This window comes from Mobula hypostoma, chromosome 2 (assembly GCF_963921235.1).
Source record: "Mobula hypostoma chromosome 2, sMobHyp1.1, whole genome shotgun sequence".
Taxonomy (NCBI): domain Eukaryota; kingdom Metazoa; phylum Chordata; class Chondrichthyes; order Myliobatiformes; family Myliobatidae; genus Mobula; species Mobula hypostoma.
Genome location: NC_086098.1, coordinates 237,636,257 through 237,660,002, shown reverse-complemented (window position 1 = coordinate 237,660,002; position 23,746 = coordinate 237,636,257). Strand labels below are relative to the sequence as shown.

Here is a 23,746-nt window from a genome sequence, read left to right as displayed (position 1 = left end):
TCACAAGATACTCAATTACATCATGGTGATAAGACAGTCACAAGATACTCACGAGGTATATGACACCTCCCTCCAAAAAGGGAAAATTTTGCTCTTTAATGATCAAATTTTTAACAATAACTATTCACAAAAAGAAACAAATGCATAAGATCTACAACATACACAATATTTGCAGTGTTATATAGAGTGTTACATAGAGCACCTTGCAAGCTAATATACAGTAGGAGTGTTACAAATGTTAAAATACAACTCCATCAAAAAATTATATACAGTGTTATATAGAGCACTTTGCAAACTAATATACCGTAGGAGTGTTACAAATGTTAAAATACAACTCCATCAAAAAATTACATTGTACATTCAACATCTAGATAGACTTTCAGCAATAACAGTATCTTTACCTTTAATATGAGTTATCAAAATATTATGCTCATGTAACATCAAACTCCAATTCAATAATCTTCTATTTTTGTTTTTCATCTAACTCAAAAAAAAAACGGATTACGATCGGTGTAAACTATGAGTGGCTTCTGAGTTGTACCAACAAACACATCAAAATGTTGTAAAACCAAAACAAGAGATAATTATTCCTTTTCTACGGTTGAATAATTTATTTGATGCAATTTACATTTTTTAGAAAAGTAATCTATTGGACGATCAAGCTCATCACACTCATCCCTTTGAAGTAACGCTGCTCCTGCAGCCTCACCACTAGCATCTACAGATAATAAAAATGTTTTTTTTAAAAGTCAGGTGACCTGAGCACAGGTTGATGACATAGCATAGTTTTCAATTTATCAAAGGCCTCTTGTCAAGACTTTGTCCAAACAAACTTTTCACTTTTCTTCAAGAGACTAGTTAATGGAAGGGCAATGTCAACAAAATTCTTACAAAATTTACGGTAATATCCTACCATTCCTCAGAAGTCTCTGAGAGTCTTTTTTTACCGGTTGGAGTGGTTACCGCTAAAATTGCCCGAACTTTTGCCTGAACAGGAGCTAACTGACCTTGACCCACAACTTAACCAAGATAAGTCACAGTGGAATGACTAACTTCACTTTTAGCTAAGTTAATAGTTAAGCTATTTTTTGAAAGCATTTCTCCACCGGAGTAATCTGAGCTTCCTAAGTATCATTTCCTGTAACTAAATCATCAATATAAGCATCTGTATCTTTTAACCCATGAATCACAGAATTAATCATCCATTGGAAAGTACCTGGTGCATTCTTCCTCATAAAGGTAAGAACATTATATTCATTTCAACCAGATGGGATTACAAATGCAGAAATCTCTCTACCTCTATCCGTCAATGGAATACACCAATAACCTTTTAAAAAATCTACCTTTGGAAGGAAATTTGCTTTCCCCACTTTATCCACATAATCGTCCACTCTAGGGATTGGATATGCACCAGTTTCTGTCACAGCATTCACCTTCCTGTAATCATTACAAAACCGAATACTACTATCTGACTAAGGCACCATAACACACGGTGAACTCCAATTCAAATTAGAAGGTCTAATAATATTATTCCTAAACATATACTTAATTTCTTGTTTAGCAAGTTCACATTTCTCCATGTTCATCCGATATGGATGTTGCATCACGGGTATGGCATATTCAACTTCTACATCATGTGACTCTACTGTAGTTCTTTAAGGAACGTCTGGAAATAAATCCCTATATTTAAAATTTAACTGCTTCATCTGCTGCCTCTGCTCTGGCTGTCAATAAGCTAAATTCTCGTCAATATTTTCCAGATTTGTTGAGTTTGCTAACCTGGTAGAAAATTGTTCGGTTTAAAATGAGTTTCAGATTTATCATCCATTAAGTTGCTAGTGGGATCAGGCTCATTATTATTGACCACAACAGTTGTAGTAGAAGACTGTTTCTCATATTAAGGTTTTACGATATTTATATGACAAGGCTGTATTGACCTTCTTCGATCTGGTGCTTTTATCACATAATCCACATCATTAAATTTAGATATAACCTCACAATGACCATGAAATTTAGCTTTTAAAGGGTTCATTTGCACCGGGAAAAGAACCAACACCTTATCTACAGGCTTACATGACCTCATTTTAACGTTCTTATCATACCAAGTTTTCATTTTCTCCTGATCCGATTTAAATTATCCTTAGCTAAGCTACAAGCTTTATGCAATCTTTCCTGAAATGTTAAAACGTAATCCAGCAAACTAGAATGTACCTCTTTATTAATCCAGTGTTCTTTTAACAAAGCCAAAGGTCCTCTAACTCTATGGCCAAACACAAGTTCAAAAGGACTAAAATCTAGGGATTCCTGCACTGATTCCTGTACTGCAAATAAAAGTAAATGACCGCCCTCTTCCCAATTATTGTCATTTTCCACACTATACAAACTAATCATAGTTTTGAGGGTAGAGTGGAACCTCTCTAAGGCTCCTTGCGATTCTGGATGGTATGCAGACGAGGTAATCTGTTTTGCTCCCAGTTTATAAGCCATCTGCTGGAACAATCCAGACATAAAATTACTAAATTGATGAAATTATATTTCCTTTGGCAACCCAAAGTAAGTAATGAATTTTGTAAGAGACTTTAATACAGCTTTAGCCATTATATTCCTAAATGGTATTGCTTCTGGAAACCTAGACGCTGTGCACATGCTAGTCAGCAAATATTTATGGCCAGTTTTGGTTTTTGGCAATGGTCCGACACAATCTATAATGATTTTGGAAAACGGTTCACCAAATGCGGGAATAGGTTGCAGTGGGGCCACTCGAGTAACTTGATTAGGTTTACCCACTATCTGGCAAGTATGACACGGTGTGCAAAATGTCGCCACATCTTTTCTTAAACCAGGCCAATAAAAATGTTTAAAACCTTGTTCACATATTTCTTCACACCTCGATGAAAACCTAAGGGCATACTATGAACCATAGTTAAAATCGCATTCCGATAAACTTTAGGAACTACTACCTGGTGAAAAACCTTCCATTCCTCACTTTTAGGAATTGCAGGTGATCTCCACTTACTCATTAATATTCCCTTCTCAAAATAATATCTTGGAGGCACCTTCTCAGTTTCATTATCGGAAAGAGCTTGTTCCTTTAATTTGATAATCTCAGGGTCTCCACTCTGCTCTGCTGTCATCTCCTTCCGAGACAGAGACAATTTTTCATGCTCAGAGTTATTACAAGAATGTTGATCAAACAATGAGATAAGAAAGTTTCTGACACATCTTCAAAATCTGATTCCCGAGTTGAACAGTCATGGGTAATAGCCCCATTCTGCACATCAATCTTTTTAGCCTTAGCTCTGGTTACAACACAGGAGGAATCCGGGCTAGAATACACCTTCGATTCCAAAGAAATGAGCTTTATTTCAAGTGCACTTCAGGAAAAACTTGTCCACTTCTAAAACATTTCCTAACTATAAAGAAAGATCACACACAGATAAACTGGGTTGTAATCCTACTTTAACAATTCCTGTAACTAACCCTGACCTTAAATTTACTTTATGCAAATGCACAGGCATAAGGGCACTCCCAGCACCTCGTATGGAGTTTAACTCATAATGTCAGACTCATCACTAAACTTTAGAACACTGTCTAATACAAATGACTGAGAAGCTCCAGTATCCCTAACGATTTTTATTGTCACTAGTGTGGATCCCTCTTTCAAGTATGCAAATCCATCGGTTATGAGATGGTCATATCCCCTCTTAACTTGGTCAGACTCTAACAAAGCTTGATTTGTATTTATCGAACCCTGTGGATTTACAAGTGTTTCAATATGTTGCACACAAGCATATGGGACTACTTCCTTCTCCTTCAATCGGAAACAGTAAGCTATTAAGTGACCAGGTTTCTTACAGTAATTACAATAGGACAAAATTGTCTTTCCTTCACACGTTTTCCCTTCATCATTAACTTTCTCACTAACTACTGATTTAAGTTCCCGTTTACCTTGACTCCGTGTGCTAATTTTCCTTTTAAATTTCCCAGAGGAAATTTACTCTTCTGGATTAAAGCATACTCAGCTGCTAATTTAGCAGAGTCCTGCAAAGTAGCAGTGTCCCGCTAATTTAAGTATGCCCTTAAGAAACCATAGAAACCATAGAAAAAACTATAGCGCAGGAACAGGCCTTTTGGCCCTTCTTGGATGTGCCGAACTATTTTCTGCCTAGTCCCACTGACCTGCACACGGATCCATACCCCTCCCATCCATGTATCTGTCCAATTTATTTTTAAATGTTAAAAAAGAACCCGCATTTACCACTTCGTCTGGCAGCTCATTCCCCTCTCCCACCACTCTCTGTGTGAAGAAGCCCCCACCCTAATGTTCCCTTTAAACTTTAACCCCTTCACTCTTAACCTATGTCTTTGTTTTTTTTTCTCCCCTTGCCTCAGTTGAAAAAAGCCTGCTTGCACTCACCCTATCTATACCATCATAATTTTATATAACTCTATCAAATCTCCCCTCATTCTTCTACGCTGCAGGGAATAAAGTCCTAACCTATTCAACCTTTCTCTGTAACTGAGTTTCTCAAGTCCCTGCAACATCCTTGTAAACCTTCTCTACACTCTTTGAACCATATTAATATCCTTCCTGTAATTTGGTGACCAAAAATCAACACCATACGCCAGATTCGGTCTCACCAATGCCTTATACAAGCTCATTATAACATTCCAGCTCTTATACTCGATACTTTCGTTAATAAAGTCCAATGTACTGGAAGCTCTCTTTACGACCCTATCTACCCGTGACACCACTTTTAGGGAATTTTGTATCTGTATTCCCAGATCCCTCTGTTCTTCTGCACTCCTCAGTGCCTTACCATTAACCCTGTATGTTCTACCTTGGTTTGTCCTTCCAAAGTGCTATACCTCACACTTGTCTGTATCAAGCTCCATCTGCCATTTTTCAGCCCATTTTTCCAGCTGGTCCAAATCCCTTTGCAAGCTTTGAAATCCTTCCTCACTGTTCACTACACCTCCAATCTTTGTATCATCAGCAAATTTGCTGATTTACTTAAACCGGGATGATTCTTTTAAATTCCTCCAATAAAATCACCCCTTTTAATTTATTATGCTCCCCATTCACATTTTTAGAAGAAATCTTTCGCTCAAAGCACACAGATTTATCATAGGTAAATTCCACGTAATTTTTTTCAACGGATTTCTTCAAATTCGGAATCATTCTCTATAACCCTAAGGAACCAGTTGATACGCTTTCAGTATATGCTTTTTCACAATATCATAATCAAGTTCTTGCTCAGCAGTTAAAGCTGCATAAACCTGTTAAGCCTTACCTTGAATTACAGGTTGTAACATCACTGGCCATTTCTCTTCCAGCCACTCAGAAATCAGAGCAAAAGTTTAAAAATGTTGGAAATATTTGTCCACTTCTGTTTCATTAAATGCAGGAGCCAATATAACTTCCCGAACAGCAACATACTGTTTCCTAAAACCTGAGGGCTGATTCTTCATCTTTAATTACTCCATCGCTATCTCAAATTCCCTCTTATTGTCTGCTTCTCTAGCTGCGCATTCCTTATGTTTATCTTCTTCTCTCACTTCGAGTTCCTTGATCCTATTGGCTTCACTTCCGGCCATGTCGGCTTTAAATAATTTCAACTTTATCTGTTCAATATGTAATTGCATCTCTAGATTACTCATTTGAAACATATTTGACACTTCTTCATCTAAAATACCGACTCTTTATCGTGTGCCGCTATTTTCCTCTGAATTACTGGCCATGCTGTAACCTTCCTAATGTTTTTAAGGCCCAACCTTTAGCAAGCTCGGATACATCACACTTTTTCTCCGTCGCTAATAACTCCGGGTCTGGCGATGCCATAAAGTTGTCAATATTCATTGCTGCCGAATACCACCCACAGACCAATCAAACAAAAGTATCGGGTATTTCCCTTTTCCAAATCAGATTGATAGTTAAACAAGCACTGAAGCTCAAAATCGGAACCATCCTGGACCAGCCCCCACTATTGTCACGTGACCAGCAATAATGAATATAGAATTGAGTTAGGTTTTAGAAACAAGCACAACATTTATTAAACTTTGCTCAACAGTAGCGAAAATTATTCAAACCACTAACTTAACCGGAAATTAACTGCTATACGGCCACTCTGGAACAATTCTTAAAGTGGTAAATTCGAACACAGTCTTAAAGTGGTAAATTGAAGCACAGTCTTAAAATGGTAAATCCGAAAGTCCAAGTGACATACACAGTCAATTAGGAGAGACTTCTCTGAAAACGGATTTCTTAGAGGACGTGACGTTATTGCTGATTCTGTCCAACGGATTCACGACGAAAGAAATAAAACGGCTTAAAGGAACTGACCTTTTTCTGGCGAATGGACACTGCACAAACCTTCCTGATATTACAGGGGTTATCTCAGATGCAGGTCATTGTTTCTAAACGGAGATTCAATAAGTCGATCCTGTATTAAACCGCCGAAGGATAAAAACTTTACTCAATCCTTCAGATTCCCGTACATTAGTAAGGTCTTCACTCTGCAATACCAGACTTAGAATAGAAAGTAAAACTCCACTTTAAAACGAAACTGCGTCATGAGACAAATACGCAGGATAACGGAGTAACTGACGAATTAAACAAGGAAATAAACTGCATAACTATAGGGGTTTCCCGTTATATACCCGTTGAGGACATGTGATCACGTGACATCACACGGGCGGTAAATTACATCACACCACCATCACAAGACCTTTACATCATGCTCCCAAGATACCCAATTACATCATGGTCATAAGGTACTCAGAAGATACCCACGAGGTATGTAGCAGGGCAAGGCCAATAAAATTGACATGACTCCTTCTCATTGCTGCCATCAAGGTGCCATATTTCGGTCCGTGAAAACTGCTTTCCCGTTCACGGTCCGGTTCATCGATCCTTATTCCGGTTTTTTCTGTTTTCCCTTGTTCCATTCTGTCACTTAATTTAGACACCTGATTCCCGTTTTTGGCTGGCACATAAATACCTCTGCAAACCAAGGGTTCCCTGCTGGACTGTTCCCTTCCCATCCCCATCCGAATCCCCGACAGTTACCTCGGAAGTTTACCTCGGCAGTCACCTCGGCAAGTATCCTCGGCAGTCATCCAAGCCCTGCGTCCTAGATAGGTTCCCGGCCCTGCGCTCCAAGAAGGAGTCCCGGCTCCGTACCCAAGGACTTAACCAAGCCGAATCAAACGGCTGAGCCTAGCCTTGACCAAGAGCCAAGTCCTGCCCAGGAGTACCTTGCCCAGCCTGGTGCTAGAGCTCCCTCGTCCTGTGCTGGCGTTCTCTCGTCCTGTGCTGGAGTTCCCTCGTGCAGTCCAGGAGGCCCTCGCCTAGTCCAAGCCACATCCAATAATTTAGACTCATCCAAGCCACTTACAATAATTTAGACTCATCCAAGCCACTTCCAAGAACCTCGTCCAGTCCAAGCCACGTGCAGGAAGCTTGTCCAGTCCATGCCACGTCCAAGATCCTCGTCCAGTCCAAGCCATATCCAAGAACCTCGTCTAGTCAAAGCCACGTGCAAGTACCTGGTCTAGTCCAAACCACGTCCAAGTACCTCGTCTGGTCCAAACCACCTCCAAGTACCTGGTCTAGTCCAACCCACGTCGAAGTACCTCTTCTAGTCCAAGACAAGTCGTAGACCTCGACTTGTCTAAGCGTAGCTCAAGAATCTCTTCCTGTCCAAGTCAAGGCTTTGTGATCTCGTCCTGTCTATGTGCCTTGTACTGTGCAGGAGTTGGCTCTTCGACCAGGCTAGGCTCGGTCTTTTGACTCGGCTTGTTTATGTCCTTGGGTACGGAGCCGGAACTCCTTCTTGGACCGCGGGGCCGGGACCCTTTCTAGGACGCAGGACCGTGACCCTTTCTCGGACACAGAGCCGGGTTGATTGCTGAGGATACTTGCCGAGGTGACTGCCGAGGTAACTGTCAGGGATTCGGATAGGGAGGGGAAGTGGACAGTCCAGCAGGGAACACTTGGTTTGCAGAGGTATTTATGTATCACCCCAAAACGCGAATCAGGTGCCTCAATTAAGGCAGCAAATGAAACAAGGGAAACAGTAAAACCCAAAGTAAGGATCGATAACTCGGACCGTGAAACGGAATGCGGAATTCACGGACCGGACCATGACTCAAGGAGGAGTTACAGGAGGCTGATGACACTCACACCGTTTCAGGACAGACTCTTCGACTCTACCATCAGATGCTGAATGGATAATGAACCCATTACACTACATCATTATTTTTCCTCTGTTTATGCACCAAATATTTAATTTAATTCTTATATCTGCTTCTTAATTTATAGTTTTTATTAATATGTATTGAAATTTTCTGCTGCCGCAAGTCAACAGATTTCACGAAATATGCAAGTGTTATTAATCCTGATTCTGATAGTGAATCTCAAAACTGGGCCAATTCACACACTTAGCAGGTTGCTTGTATCACTGCTGATGTGCGAAGGTCAGTGGAGCCCACAACTAAGAGCTTGGAACTGGGGCTGGTATTGGGGGAGGGAAGGGGAGAATGGGCGAAAGGATGGAGTGTCTTTGAACCCACCACTATCAATATATTCATGGCATTGGTCTCCAATTTTGCTGGGAGCTTCCTCTGATTAAGAAAACACTGGGTAAAATACTTACACAATGAAAACACATTCGGCAAGAAACACAATGAACTCAGTTTGATTGCCGTCTGCAGACGCACTGCTTTAGATCTAAAAATATTTGCTACTCTTATGGTAAGTGTGGGAGGATTTAGTTCAAATCGTACCCATGTAGGCAGCCAAATGAAAAGTCGGTCCTTCCGGAGAAGGCGTACAGCAGAGTACGTATACCTCCTACACAACACATACATTAATATTACCAGAAATAACAATAAATTCTAGAACTGACATTTAGTCAATCTTCACTTCATCAGCCTAAACGTTTTGCGATGTTGTTTCCCTTCAGTCGAGGCTCAGTGCGGTTCTGAAGAGACAAAGGTTTCATCTATTAACCAGAAGATGGAGATATGGGAAATTCATATTTTTGAGCCTTTTCCTCCAGGTGGAAATAAGATATATGATCGGCGTGAAGAGGCCATTCGGACTGATCCGTCTATCCACAGTTAATAACAAAACGTTGAGCAGCAGATTTTAGCGAAAGAATTTTTCAACTTTCTTTGCCTTTTCCTCCAGAGTACTTTACATTTCTTCTAGCCTCTGATACAAAGAATTCCATAACGTCACTCCTGAAAACCTGGCCCTGCCTCCTCCTGTTCGATACTCCCTAAATACCGCCAGTAACACCTTAGAAACTTAATCCAATCTCTCTCTATTCTTCTAACACCGTGGCTGGCCGTTCCCACATCGACCCCCCTCAGTCCCACTCCCTGGCGTACTCCCTGTAACCTTTAATGCCACGGCCGATCAAGGATATATGAATCTCCGCCTTAAATACACCCAACGACATGGCCATAGCCGCCCATGGTAACAAATTCTGGAAATTCACCGCCCTCTAGCTAAATAAATTCTCTGCATCTCTTTTAAACGGACGCTCCTCTATCTTGGGGCTGTGCCCTCTTGTCCTAAGCTCCCCTAACAAGGCAAACATCCTTTCCATATCCACCATGTCTAGGCCTTTGAACATTGAAAAACTTTTAATGAGATCCCCTGCACTCTTCCTTCTAAATCCTGCGAGTACAGCTCCAGAGCCATCAAACGCTCCACATATGATAACACTTTCATTCACAGAATCATCCTTATGAGCCTCCTCTGAACCCTCCCCAATGCCAGCACATCTTTTCATAGATAAGGAGCCCGAAACAGTTTACAATTCTCAAGATAAGACCTCACCAGTGCCTAATAAGTCCTCGGTATTACATTCCGGCAACGTTATTTCCAAACTGTTAAATAGAAGCGGAAGATCGTTCTGAAACTTTAAACCCGGTTTGAGTAATGCTTCTTGTAAATCTTCTCAGGTAGACTTTGGTCAGATGACCCTTGGTGATTTGTGAGCAATTTGGTCCCCTTATCTAGGAAAGAATGAGCTGACATTGGAGAGGTTCCAGAGAAGGTTGACGACATTAATTTCGGGAATGAAATGGTGAACGGATGAGGAGCATTTGATGGTTGTAGTTTAGCAGAATGGGGGGGGGGGGAGTCTCAGTAGAACATACTGAACAATGAAAGGTACAGATACAGCGGACTTGGAGATGATGTGTCATACAGTGGGAAAGACTAAGGCCAACGGCACAACCTCAGAATAGAGGGTCGTCCCATTAGAATAGAGATGAGGAGAATTTCTTTACCGAGAGGGTGATGAATCTATAGAATTCATTGCCACGGACGATTGTGGAGGCCAAGCTTTGAGCATATTTAAAGCAGAGTTTGATTGTTTGTTGATTAGTAAGGATGTCAAAGGTTCCGGGAAAAATGCAGAAGAATGGCGTAGTGAAAACGATAATAAATTCGTCATGATGGAATAGCGGAGGAAGCTCGATGGGCCGAATGGCCTAATTCGATTTCTATGTCATGGGGTCTTATGGTTTTTGGTTTAAAACCACGATGTTTTCCCTCTCAGGCCAAAGACCTCTTCGTCAGATGCGGGCGTTTAACTTCCCTGCCAAGTGCATCGCTTGTTGTTCAAACAGCGGTCTCGACAGCTCAGAATTCAAGGGTCAAGATTGTTTATTGTCATTATTTAGCTACATCAAAAATAATGATAATTACTCCCGATTCGACGCAGCATAAAGCACAATGGAAACACAAAGAAGTGCAACAAATATAAAGGCAATCTTATAAGGCACAATGCACAATCGTTGAGCTGCAGCGTAAGTTGTAACCACAGGCAGAATAAAGTGACTATTTATAAATGAAATTCAGATTTTTATTATGTTATAATATATTTTTTATACAAAGGACAATCCAAAATGATAACACAGAGGAAAGCTTTGAGATGAGACTTACGGAAACTATGAAAAAAGCCTCTGTTCTTCACATACGTTTAGAATATGCCAAAATCACGACATCAATATTAGTCCAACATTATATTCACATATCAAATGAGCCGCAGAAATCTTGTCAATCCATCAGCGTCAGATGATTCGTTCTGTGGGTTTCAGTGTGACCCCAGATTCGGTCCACTTCTTCGTACTCTCCAACCAGATTCTCATCTGCGGGGTAAGGATGATGCAGCGAACTCGAGAGAGGCGTAAAGGATCGGTGCTTGGGACTGGAATGTATAGCAAACATTGGCAATCAAAGATATTGCACAGCACGATCTACCATTTTTCAACAGTCACGACTGTGCCAACCTTCCTCTGCGAGATAACCTCTTAAGTAACCTCAGCAGATTAGTAAAGTACGGCTTCCGTTTCATAATTCCCTGTGGACTCCGTTCAAACTCATCATTCTTTGTACCCAATCACAAACATCAAATTTGTGAAACTTACAACGGGTTGCAGTCACCATACGTACCTGAGCCGCAGTGCCGTGTACTTGGTACGTCGCTAATTGACCACGGTTCCCTGTATATTGAAAGAACACGAATTGGAACTATTATTCGGTCTGGCCAACTAATAGTTAGTTTCTGAAATGTCTTATATGCCAGCAATCCAAATATGACAGTGGCCCCCAGTATACCAGCTGTAGGACTCTGCTAATAGTTTCTAATACTTTCAAATTCACCAATGGTTTTCATATGTGTCGCGACATTCTTATTCATTTCCAAGTCTGAAAATGACACCCAGCATGAGAATATTTCCCAAACACACAAACCGCACTGTCATGGAATTCCATGTACCAAGCAAGTGCTGCAACTTGCCCGAGGTTGATCTACAAGCTATTGGAGTAAAAGAGCAGCTTACACCCCCTCCACGTTAGGGGGTGGATGTACCTCCACCCACTCCACCCAAAGTAAAAATAGAACGACGGGAATAAACACTTTCACTGTATAATATAAGCACATTCATTTGGCATAATATCTTTGTCTGAAACCGGTCCCGAAATTTTAGAAGGAAAAATAAGAACTGAAATGATAAATGTTAGAAAACACTTTGTACACTTGAACGTACTTAGATTAACACTACCTAGGACAGAAGGAGGAAGAGGAATAACAGAGATTAAAAATCTACATAACAGTTAGACAAAACTTTTAAGGATATATTTTCGACACAGAAAACAGTATTCAGTATCCACGCTATACAACACTATTGGGTGCAATACGAAACTTCTATGAAATCACACTTCAGAAAAAAATGAAGAAATTATCATCACAAAAGAAAAGGGTAATCAATGGAACAGCATAACTCTCCATGGAAAACTTTCCATGATCCGAGCAGACCTGATGTCGAAAAGGAAATGTCGAATGCCTAGCTAAGAGTTGAATAACTCTTCCTTGTGCGAAGACAGGACCAGGTCAGTAACAGAATAATATCAAAAATATATAACAAAATACAAACAAATTCAAGATGATAAATTCAGAAAATGCCCGGAAACACCGGAAACAATCCAGAACATTCTAGCAGTTTATCTTAATCTGATTACCTACCCAAGCACAATCAATTGTCATTCAACAAAATCTTGTTATATCATCCAAACGCATAAAGTGCACTGTACCTTACTCTAAATATAAGCCTAATTCAGTTTTCGAGTCAATGTCTGACAAATTATGTTATGACCGATGCATTATTACTGATATGGCTATCCACAGTCGCTGCCTGGATATAATATTACAGGAAAAAAAAACAAGAAAGAACAACTTACTTAACAGACATAGCCATTCCAAACACACGTAATATAGAGAAATTATTAAGTGAATAACACCAGATGTATGCGGAATTAAAAGAGGAAATTGGAAGTTTATAGAACAGGATCAGGGTATGCCATGACCTATAAGTGATATCAACAACGAGTATCTCCTCAAAGTCTCTAGAAGGTAGGATTAAATTTTTAGGTCTACTCAGCAATATTTCTATAAATCTTCAGAGAACGACAATGCTAAACACCTCTAGAATAGTACAAAGTTCCCAGCAATTGAGGCTATGCTTGGCTGTATCCGTACCTCAGGTTTTACCAGATTGATCCAGGAAAAAAAAATTAAAAATCAGCAATAATACTAATATAAGCAACATACATAGAGACACCACTGATGGCAGAAAAGAGGTTTTCAGGGATTGAGACCTCGGATCTCTACCCTCTGGAATTTCAGTCCAATTCGCCGCACTCCCCGCCGTAACTCCTTCCCGCGTCCCTCCTTCTAAACCCATTGGGAGCAGTGATCACACAATGCCTTGAAACAGGGACCGCGGTAACTGTTAATAGATATATGGATATGTCTGGGAAAAGCTAACCCTCACCTGATCTACGCTGTTTAGAGATCCGAATAATTATTAGGATAACCAGGAAGGCAAGGATCCCAAGGAGGATCGCAGTGGGAACACACCAGCCTAGAGAAGGAGAGATGTTGCTTTGTGAATTCATGGTTTCCAAGAACATATTATTAGCGACTTCATTTGGTTTTATGTGAATAACTTTACATCAGTCGATGCACTTTTAAATATTTATATATCAATCTTTATTTTTATAACATTTGAGAGTTTTTACTTCTGTTGCGTGTCGTGCCCTGAGTAGCAATTACAACAAACTCGTAATACGTATAAATGTATATAGGGAACAAGTTTGATCTTTGATCCTCAAACTATATTGTACAACCAGAAGCCCACAGCAATATCAGATGAAGAACGACGCAAAGAATGAAATAGCGCATGAGGCTATACGGCTCCTCAGACCGTTTTCTCGCTTTTCCTCGCAGCCATCTTGCCGCTTCCAATCATTTCCCCAGCTCACCATCCCAACTTGGAAAGACAGCGCCTTTCTTTCATCGTTGCCGTGTCTAATTCCCGGCAGCCTCTCCCAACCACACTGTGAGATCATCACGGACAACACAGAATTAAGAAGGAGGTTCACCCCCAGCTGCTCAAAGGGCTATTAGGGTTGAGTAGCCGATGGTGGAGATAAGCACATTCTTAAAAAAAATACATACAAATTAATGCTGACTGTAAAATGCAAACACGAGGAATTCTGCAGATGCTGGAAATTGAAGCAACACATGTCAAAGTTGCTGGTGAACGCAGCAGGCCAGGCAGCATCTCTAGGAAGAGGTACAGTCGACTTTTCAGGCCGAGACCCTTCCTCAGGAGTAACTGAAGGAAGAGCTACTAACAGATTTGAAGGTGGGAGGATGAGGAGGAGGTCCAAAATGATAGGAGAAGACAGGAGGGGGAGGGATGGAGCCAAGAGCTGGACAGGTGATTCGCAAATGGGATATGAGAGGATCATGGGGCAGGAGGCCCAGGGAGAAGGAAATGGGGGACAGGGGGGACCCAGAGGATGGGGAAGGGGTATAGTCAGAGGGACAGAGGGAGGAAAAGGAGAGTGAGGGAAAGAATGTGTGTATATAAATATATAACCGCTGGGTACGAGGGGGAGGTGGGGCATGAGCGGACGTTAGAGAAGTCAGTGTTCATGCCATCAGGTTGGAGGCTACCCAGACGGAATATAATGTGTTGTTCCTGCAACCTGAATGTGGCTTCATCTTTACAGTAGAGGAGGCATTGGATAGACATGTCAGAATGGGAATGGGATGTAGAATTAAAATGTGTGGCCGTTGACTGTGTCGTTATTGAACCAGCGAGTTATTCCCGCAGACATAAGACCACAAGACCATAAGACAAAGGAGCAGGATTGGGCCGTTTGGCCCATAGAATCCATTTCGCCATTCCACCACAGATTAGTAACAATATTTGATGTACAAAACATCGCCTCACCTTGATCTGTTTCAATGGTGTTATTGAACACGCTGTTGATTATTGTCTTTCCCGTACCCCCGAGTTGTGCGATACAGGTACAGACTCCGCCGCTCCTCCATGTTTCCACTGGAATCAGCACCTGATTTCTAACACTATAGCTGTTGTCTGGGTCAAGCGTTCCGGTATCACTCCATCCTTCCATGATCTGTCCCGATATGTTCCAGTAAATGACAATCTGGTTGGAAGAAAGGCCACCGACCAGACATACCAAGGGAACCGACCCGTTCGTCTCAGACGGCGGGACAAATAGCAGCATGTAGGTCCGGTTGGTGGAACTGTCTGGGCAGAGATTGGGATACCGTTAATCGCAGCTTCACATGAAGTACATGGCTGAGTATAATCCCAGTGTCGAGTTCTCTTACCTCCAACCAGGAGTGTGGATCCTTTCACAAACGTTGAATAGCTATCTGTTCCAAAACAGTGGTAGGAACCCGCATCCTCCTCCCGGACGTCCCGGATTTCCAACACTGATGTGTGATCGCCCGGACCTTTTTTGTAAGCAGTCCTACAGCCGGTCTTTCGGCAGTCCGTGGATTTGATCGTTACCAGGGGTTCGTCCGCACGCTGTTTGTACCAGAACACATTGCTTGCGACCTCCAGTCTGTACGTGAGCTCGCAGGAGAGTTCAACCGTCTTACCAACATGTGAAGTCACTACAGACGGACTCTCAGAAAACGGCCTGAGTTCTGCAACTGGAATTACTATCAGTTAATTAAAATTATCTAGTATGGAATCAAACTAAGTAGGATTTAAACTCATTGCCCATAGTTGATAGTTTTAGTTTGTACTTATTGGATAAGGTATCTGAAAAACACCTAACGGTCGACCAGAAAGGAAAGAGATGTTACCTTGTCAAATTAGGAAGACTCTTTCTTTATTCAGTTACCGGATCAGTAGCCGGCAAAATTAGTTTGTCCATCTATCCACAGGTGAACTTAAATTGAGAAGTTTGGTGGCCATTTCAGACAGCTGTCTCCAAACAGTCTCCGTTGGGGTTGGCGTTACATACGGGTAGAGAGGATTAGTGCGCAGATAGGCTTCACCAATAGAAAAGGAGCGAGACTTACCAAGAAAATATTTATAATTTATTTAGGTAGTTTTAGAATCAGCATTAATGAGATTCTAGATTTGTAACCCAGATTGATATGATTCATTAAAATTTATTTCCCCACTCTCGTGGGAGATTAGATGCAGAGAGCGGGGCGAGGGTGGTGTGGGTAACTTAATCCAGATCATTGATGTGTTTTTATAACCGAACAACTTTTCCACTGGGAAATACAAACATGCAAGGGCCCATTTCTCCAAACATTTCGGGCGATCTTGTTTGGAAGTTAGCAAGGCTGACTCACTCACCGCAAACACGAAACATCTGAACGCTAACGAACAGGGTCAAAAGTTCCATCAACATCTGGACTCGGGCCGGTAGTCGGCGGCTCTGTGATCGACTCCGAGGAGTCGGATTAATTTCAGCCTCGGCTCTGTGCAGCCTCTCAGCTGCCGTGGACGCTGCTCGGTACCGAAGTTCCGGGGCGGGGCCTATACATCCAGCCTGCTGCTTCTGCATACTGCACCAGGTTATCCCGTCTGTTCGTCACAAGAGCTAACGGCTATGGAGAAGTGTTCAGAAAGTTTGCCAAACAGAGCATGCTTTGACCATGATTTCCGGAGTGTAGGCATGTGTATAGCTGACAAAAGCCGCATTCATTTCCTCCAGATTAAATCCCGCAGAAGCTGCGATGAGTCGACTGTATGTGCTTACTGCCACCGCTCTTGTAAGGGTACCAGCGACATTAGAACCAGAGACATTGGCTGAACACAGATGTACAATATAGGGTAATTCACGACAGGGAGGAGAACCTGCAGTGGTGTATTCCCGTCCCTGTTACACTTGGACTGCCTGCCCAGGGTTCGGGAAGAACTGTTGGATTTGTCTGGGAGGGTAACTGCAGTCAATTTTGATAGGAGTCCTTCAAAATGAACGATACCGAGTTTTCCCTGTCGGAACTGCACCAATAGAGACCGGCAGACAGTATTCCATTGCATTCGTGACCTGTGTTAAGGTCGAAATTTATGGTGTTTTCAAAAAGTATTACTCGCTCTGGGATTCCAACCTCTGACCTGCTCTTGCAGTCACTATATTCATATAGCGAACGGTGTTTATAATTAATGGCGATTCTATAGCGTTGTTGAAATGCTAAGGCTTTGCAAGGCATTGGCCAGACAGCAATTGGATGATTGTGAGTATCTTTGGGCCCCTTGTCTCAGGGAGGACGAGATTCCATTGGAGACGGTATAGAGGAGGTTCACCAGAGTGACCTTGGGAATGAAAGAGTTAGCATCTGAAGAGCATTTGATGGCTCTGCGCTTGTACTTGCAGGTGTTTAGAAAACGGTACTGGTGTTGCTGGTGGTGGGTGGGGTAGGGTGGCATCTCAACAACAGCAACAGAATATTGAAAGGCCGATTCAGAGTGGAGGCGGAGGCGATGTTTCCAATTGTGGGAGAGTCTATGAACAGAGGGCGCAGCATTAAAATAGTATGATGTCCTTTCAGAACAGTGATAAGGAGGAATTTTTTAGCAAGAGGGTGGCGAATCTGTGAAACACATAGTCACAGACGGCCGGGGAGGCCATGTATTGAATGTATTTAAAGCGGTGATTGATAGGTTCTTCATTAGTAAGAGCATCAAAGGTATTAGAAGTAAGGCAGGTTGAAGGCGAAATAAATCAGACATGATAGAATAGTGGAGCCCGCTGGATGCGCTCAATAGCCGAATTTTGCTCCTCTGTCACATGGTTACAGGATTACGCAGGATTCATTGAAGTGACATTAAATATCGATGCAGATCATGTTGGAGATGGCCAGTGTCCCAGGACTATGTTCATCCGATGTTATATTTCTATTTATTTATTTAGGTTTGAATGTTGTTCTCATGCGATTCTCGGGTTCGCAGAACGTAAGACAGGGTGCAGCATATGAGGTTCATTTCCACAAATATGCTCGTTGTGGGCTGCAGTGCCTTTAATGTGACATATAACATTAATGCTAAGACGCTGACCTTTGGGCTGCATCGACAAAACTGCGAAAACAGGAAACCCACACAGAAGTTTGGTCATGTTTTCCACTTTAACGGTTCACTGTTGCTGCAACTGTTTACCAGTATTCGAAGCGTCTGAAAATGAAATACTGCAGATACATTGTGTGCACGTGGCCAAGTGGTTAAGGCATTGGACTAGCTACCTGAAGGTCGTGAATTCGAGCTCCAGCCGAGGGAACGTGTTGTGTCCTTGAGCAAGGCACCTATTCACACGTTGCTCTGTGACGATATTGGTGCCAAGCTGTATGGGTCCTAATGCCCTTCCCTTGGACAACATAGTGTCGTGGAGAGGGGAAATTTGCAGCATGGGCTACTGCTGGTTTTCCATAGAACCTTGGCCGGGCCTGCAACCTGGAGAGTGAAGACTTTCCAGGCGCAGATCCATGGTCTCGGAAGACTAACGGATGCCTTAAGTAACATCGTGGTTGAGTCTGCCAGCAATTTCCACAGCAGCAGTGCACTGGACGTCTATGATGACAGCACGTCCTGCTGCCTTTGTGTAAGGGCTGATACTTTTCCTTGTTACTGAACGTCAATTCCCTCTCGAGCGCCGATTTGGTTATGGCACAACACAGCTGTTTCGGTCCAAACCCGGCAGTTGTGCTTTGAATTTCAAATTAAATCTATTTCACTCTTTGCCCCTCATCTCCAAATTATCAGTTCTGATGAAGGGCCTTGGCCCGAAACCTTAACTGTTGATCTTTGTACAAAGAGTAGAACATAGAACATAAAAGGGCCAGCACAGTACAGGCCTTTCGACCCACAATGTTGTACCAACCCTTAAAACCTGCCTCCCATATAACACCCCACATTAATTTCCTCCATATCCATATCGAGTAGTCTCTTAAGTTTTACAAGTTTATCTGCCTCCATCACTGACTCAGGCAGTGCATTCCACGCACCAACCACTCTCTGAGTAAAACACCTTCCTCTAGTATCCCCCTTGAACTTCCCATCCCTTACCTGAAAGCCATGTCCTCTTGTACTGAGCAGTGCCTGGGAAAGAGGCGCTGGCTGGCCACTCTATCTATTCCTCTTAATATCTTGTATACCTCTATACTGTCTCCTCTTATTCTCCTTCTCTCCAGAGAGTAAAGCCCTAGCTCCCTTAATCTCTGATCATAACGCATACTCTCTGAACCAGGCATCATCCTGGTCAATCTCCTCTGTAAACTTTCCAATGTTTCCACATCCTTCCAAAAGTGACGCGACCAGAAATGGACACAGTACTGCAAGTGTGGCCTAGTCAGAGTTTTACAGAGCTGCATCATTACTCCACGACACTTATACTCTATTCCTCGACTTATGAAAGCTAACAGTCCATAAGTTTTCTTAAGTACCCTATCTACCTGTGAGGCTACTTTCGGGGATCTGTGGACATCTACACCCAGAACCCTCTGCTCCTCCACACTACCAAGTATCCCGGTATCCCGCCATCCCGCCATTTACTTTGTACTCTGCCTTGGAAGTTGTCCTTCCATAGTGTATCACCTCACACTTCTCCGGGCTGAGCTCCATCTGCCACTTCTCAGCCCACTTCTGCATCCTATCAATATCTTTCTGCAATCTTCGACAATTCTCTACACTATCCACAACACCACCAACCTTCGTGTCGTCTGCAAACTTGCCAACCACCCTTCTACCACCACAGCCAGGTCGTTAATAAAAATCACGAAATGTAGACGACCCGGAACCGATCCTTGTGGGACACCACTAGTCACAACCCTCCAATCCGAATGTACTCCCTCCATCGCGACACTCTGCTTTCTGCAGGCAAGCCAATTCTGAATCCATCTGTCCAAACTTCCCTGGATCCCATTCCTTCTGACTTTCTGAATAAGCCTACCATGTGGAACCCTTGTCATATGCCATACTACAATTCATGTAGATCACATCCACTGCACTGCCCTCATCTATATGCCTGGTCACCTCCTCAAAGAACTCTATCAGGCTTGTTAGTCATGACCTGTCCTTCACAAAGCCACGCTGACTGTCCCCAATTAGACCATGAATCTCTAAATGCCCACAGATCCTATCTCTAAGAATCTTTTCCAACAGCTTTCCCACCACAGACGTAAGGCTCGATGGTCTATAATTACCCGGACTATCGCTACTAACTTTTTTGAACAAAGGGCCAACATTCACCTCCCTCCAATCCTCCTGTACCATTCCCGTGGACAACGAGGCCACAAAGATCCTAGCCAGAGGATCAGCAATCTTTTCCCTTGCCCTGTGGAGCATCTTGGGGAATATTCTATCAGGCCCCTGGTGCGTATCTGTCCTAATGTATTTGAACAACTCCAACACCTCCTCTCCCTTAATATCAACATGCTGCCGAACATCAACTCACTCATATTGTCCTCACCGTCATCAAGTTCCCTCTCATTTGTGAAAACGGAAGGGACGTATTCATTGAGGACCACGCTCTCTTCCACAGTCTCCAGGCACATCTTCCCACCTTTATCTCGAATCGGTCCTATCTTTACTCCTGTCATCCTTTTGTTTTTCACATTATTGAAGAATGCCTTGTGGTTTTCCTTTACCCTACTAGCCAGGGCCTTCTCGTGCCCCCTTCTTGCTCTCCTCAGCCCCTTCTTAAGCTCCCTTCTTGCTACCCTATATTCCTCAATAGACCCATCTGATCCTTGCTTCCTAAACCTCATGTATGCTGCCTTCTTCCACCTGACTAGATTTTCCAACTTACTTGTCACCCATGGTTCCTTCAGCCTCCCATTCTTTATCTTCCTCACCGGGACAAATGTATCCATGACACCCTGCAAGATATCCCTTAACATCGACCACATTTCCATAATACCTTTCCCTGCAAAATCATCATTCCAATTCACACCCGCAAGTTCTCGCCTTATAGCCTCAAAATTGCCCTTCCCCAATTAAAAAAATTCCTGCCCTCTCTGATCATATCCTTTTCCATGATAACGTTAAAGGCCAAGGAGCGGTGGTCACTGTCCCCCAGATCCTCACCCACTGAGAAATCTGCGACTTGACCCAATTCGTTACCTAATACTAGATTTAGTTTGGCATTCCCCCTCGCTGGTCTGTCAACAGACTGTGACAGGAATCCGTCCTGGATACACTTAACAAACGCTGCTCCGTCTAAACCATTGGAACTAATCAGGTGCCAATCAATATTAGGGAAGTTAAAGTCACTCAAGGTAACAACCCTGTTATTTTGCACCTTTCCAAAATCTGCCTCCCTTCCTGTTCCGGACTTCTACCCATGCTAACTCAAAAGAGGATCCTGCCACATTACCCACCCTTTCTGTAAGTGTAATAATACCCCTGATCAGTAATGCAACCTCTCGTCTCTTTTTCTCCCACTCTCTCTCCCTTTTAAAGCACGGAAATCCAGGAATATTGAGAAATAATTCTTGCAATGGTGCCAGACAAGTCTCTGAAATGGTCACTGCATTATAATTCCATGCATGTATCCAAGCTCTCAGTTCATCACCTTTGTTCCTGATGCTTCTTGCAGTGAAGTACACGCACGTTAACCCTTCTACCTTATTATCTTTACACCTTTTATTCTGTTTCCTTTCCTCAAAGCCTCTTTATATGTTAGATCTGGCTTTACTTCATGCACTATACTTGCAGTTCTCGCAATACCTTTATCCTCCTCCACCTCACTATGTGCTCTAACACTCTGGTTCCCCTCCCCGCTGCAAATCTAGTTTAAAACCCCCGGAGCAGCACTGGCAAATCTGCTGGAGTTCTGAGTTTTTCAGCATCTGGTGATTCCCTTGTGGCGATGCTTCCTCCTGTTAACCCCTACTGCATCATAGGCCACTGACAGCATCTTTACAGAATCCTCTGCCGTGTGACCGTCTTTCAAATTGTCCCCAGGTGGAGCCCATCTTCGAAGAACTTTGCCCATACATGGTTATGGCCTTTTGAACTTCTGATGGCGTATCTGTAGCTATGTGGTTTTATGGGATGGGGGTGTTAGTCCCATGTCTAAGCCTCAGTGTTTCGCAACCGGTCGTGAGGCCACCCCTGTTGAGGTTTAGCTGGTGCTTCTGCTTTCAAGTAACTCTAAGAACATAGGAGCATATGAAATAGCAGCAGGAGTAGGCCATCTGGCACGTTAAGCCTGCTCGCCATTCAATAAGAACATGGCAACGTGGCCATAAACTCATCTCCATCTACCTGCCTTTTCACATCAACCCGTAATTCCCCTACGATGCAAAATACATCCGACCTTCTCTTAAATATATTTGCTGAGGTAGCCTCCATTGCTTCATTGGGTAGTGAATTCCACAGCTTCTCTGCACCACCTCCAAAGCCAGCATATCTTTCCTCACCAGAACCTTGTACAGTTGCAGCATAACCTCCCTGTTCCTAAATGCAATCCCTCCATCAATGAAGTCCAACAATCCATTTGCCTTCTTAATAGCCTGCTGCACCTGCAAACCAACCTTTTATGATTCATGTACACACTCCTGTCCCTTTTTGCACAATGAAAGTTTTAACCCTTTAAATAATAATCTGCTCTTTCGTTTTCCCTTCCAAGTTGATGACCTCGCATTTATCAAAATTTTACTCCACCTTCCGCCTTGCTCACTCACTTAACAAATCTATACCTTTCTGCATACTCTCTGTATCTCCGCACAATTTGTTTTTCAACTCAATTAGTAGAATCAGCAAACTTAGATATACTGCACTCGGTGCCCTCTTCCAGATCGTTAATGTCTATCGTGAACATTCGAGACCCCAGCACCAACCCCTGCGGCACACCGCTCGCCACTGATTGTTAACACCAATGTTCGGTGATCTCTGCTTTCTATTAGTTCACCAATCCTCTATCTATGGTAATATTTCATCCCCGACTCAATGCATCCTTATCTTATAGATAAGTCTTTTTTGCGGCACCTTATCGATCGCCTTCTGGAAGTCCAAATAATTAACGTCCATCTGTTCCCCTCTATCCACTGCGCTCGTTACATCCTTAAAGAACCCCAGTACATTTGTCAAACAGGACCTGCCTTTGCTGAATCCATGCTGCGTCTGTCTGATTGATCCATTCGTTTCCATTTCGTCTTTATTGATAGTGTCAACCATTTCCCCAACTACAGATGTTAAACTAACTGGCCTATAGGCACCTGTCTTTTGCCTACATCCTTTTTTGAACAGTGGCGTGACGTACGCCGACTTCCAAGCCGCCGGGATCTACCCAGGGTCCAGGGAATTTTGCTAAATTATCATCAAAGTCTCTACTGTAACTTCTGATATTTCTTTCAGTACCCTGGGATGCATTCCATCAGGACCAGAGGACTTGTCTATTTTTAGGCCCACAAGTTTGCTCAACACTACCGTTTTAGTGATAGCTATCGTATTGAGGTTGCCCCTTCCATCGCATCCATAACATCTCTTTTTGGCATGTTAGACAGATCCTCTACTGTGAAGACAAACACACCATCGTCCTTTATAGCCTATGCGATACTTTTCTCAGTACAGGACCCAATATCAATTCCCCTTTCTCGTCGTCCAAGGGACCTACGTTCACTTTAGCTACCCTTTCCGCTTTATATAATTATAACAAATTTACTATACGTTTTTATATTTCGTGCTAGTTTATATTCATAATCTAGCTTCCCTTTCTCGCTTCGCTGTTCATTGTTGCTTTTTAAAGAGTCCTCAATCTTCCGTTTCCCACTAGTCTTGGCGACTTTTTACGCACAATCTTTTAATTTGTTGCCTTCTTTTACTTCCTCACTTATCCAAGGCTGGTTTTCCCCGCCCTTACGTTCCTTGCTTTTAACTGGAATAT

General features: G+C 42.7%; 1 long non-coding RNA gene across 1 annotated transcript; it reads right to left on the bottom strand.

Moving 5' to 3' along the window:
* Window positions 1–11,107: 11,107 nt before the first annotated feature.
* Window positions 11,108–13,434, bottom strand: LOC134337268 (uncharacterized). Its single transcript, XR_010015954.1, has 3 exons — window positions 13,354–13,434; window positions 11,474–11,523; window positions 11,108–11,228 (listed from the first exon to the last, which is right to left on the bottom strand). It is a non-coding gene; the product is annotated as an uncharacterized LOC134337268 (long non-coding RNA).
* Window positions 13,435–23,746: the final 10,312 nt, after the last annotated feature.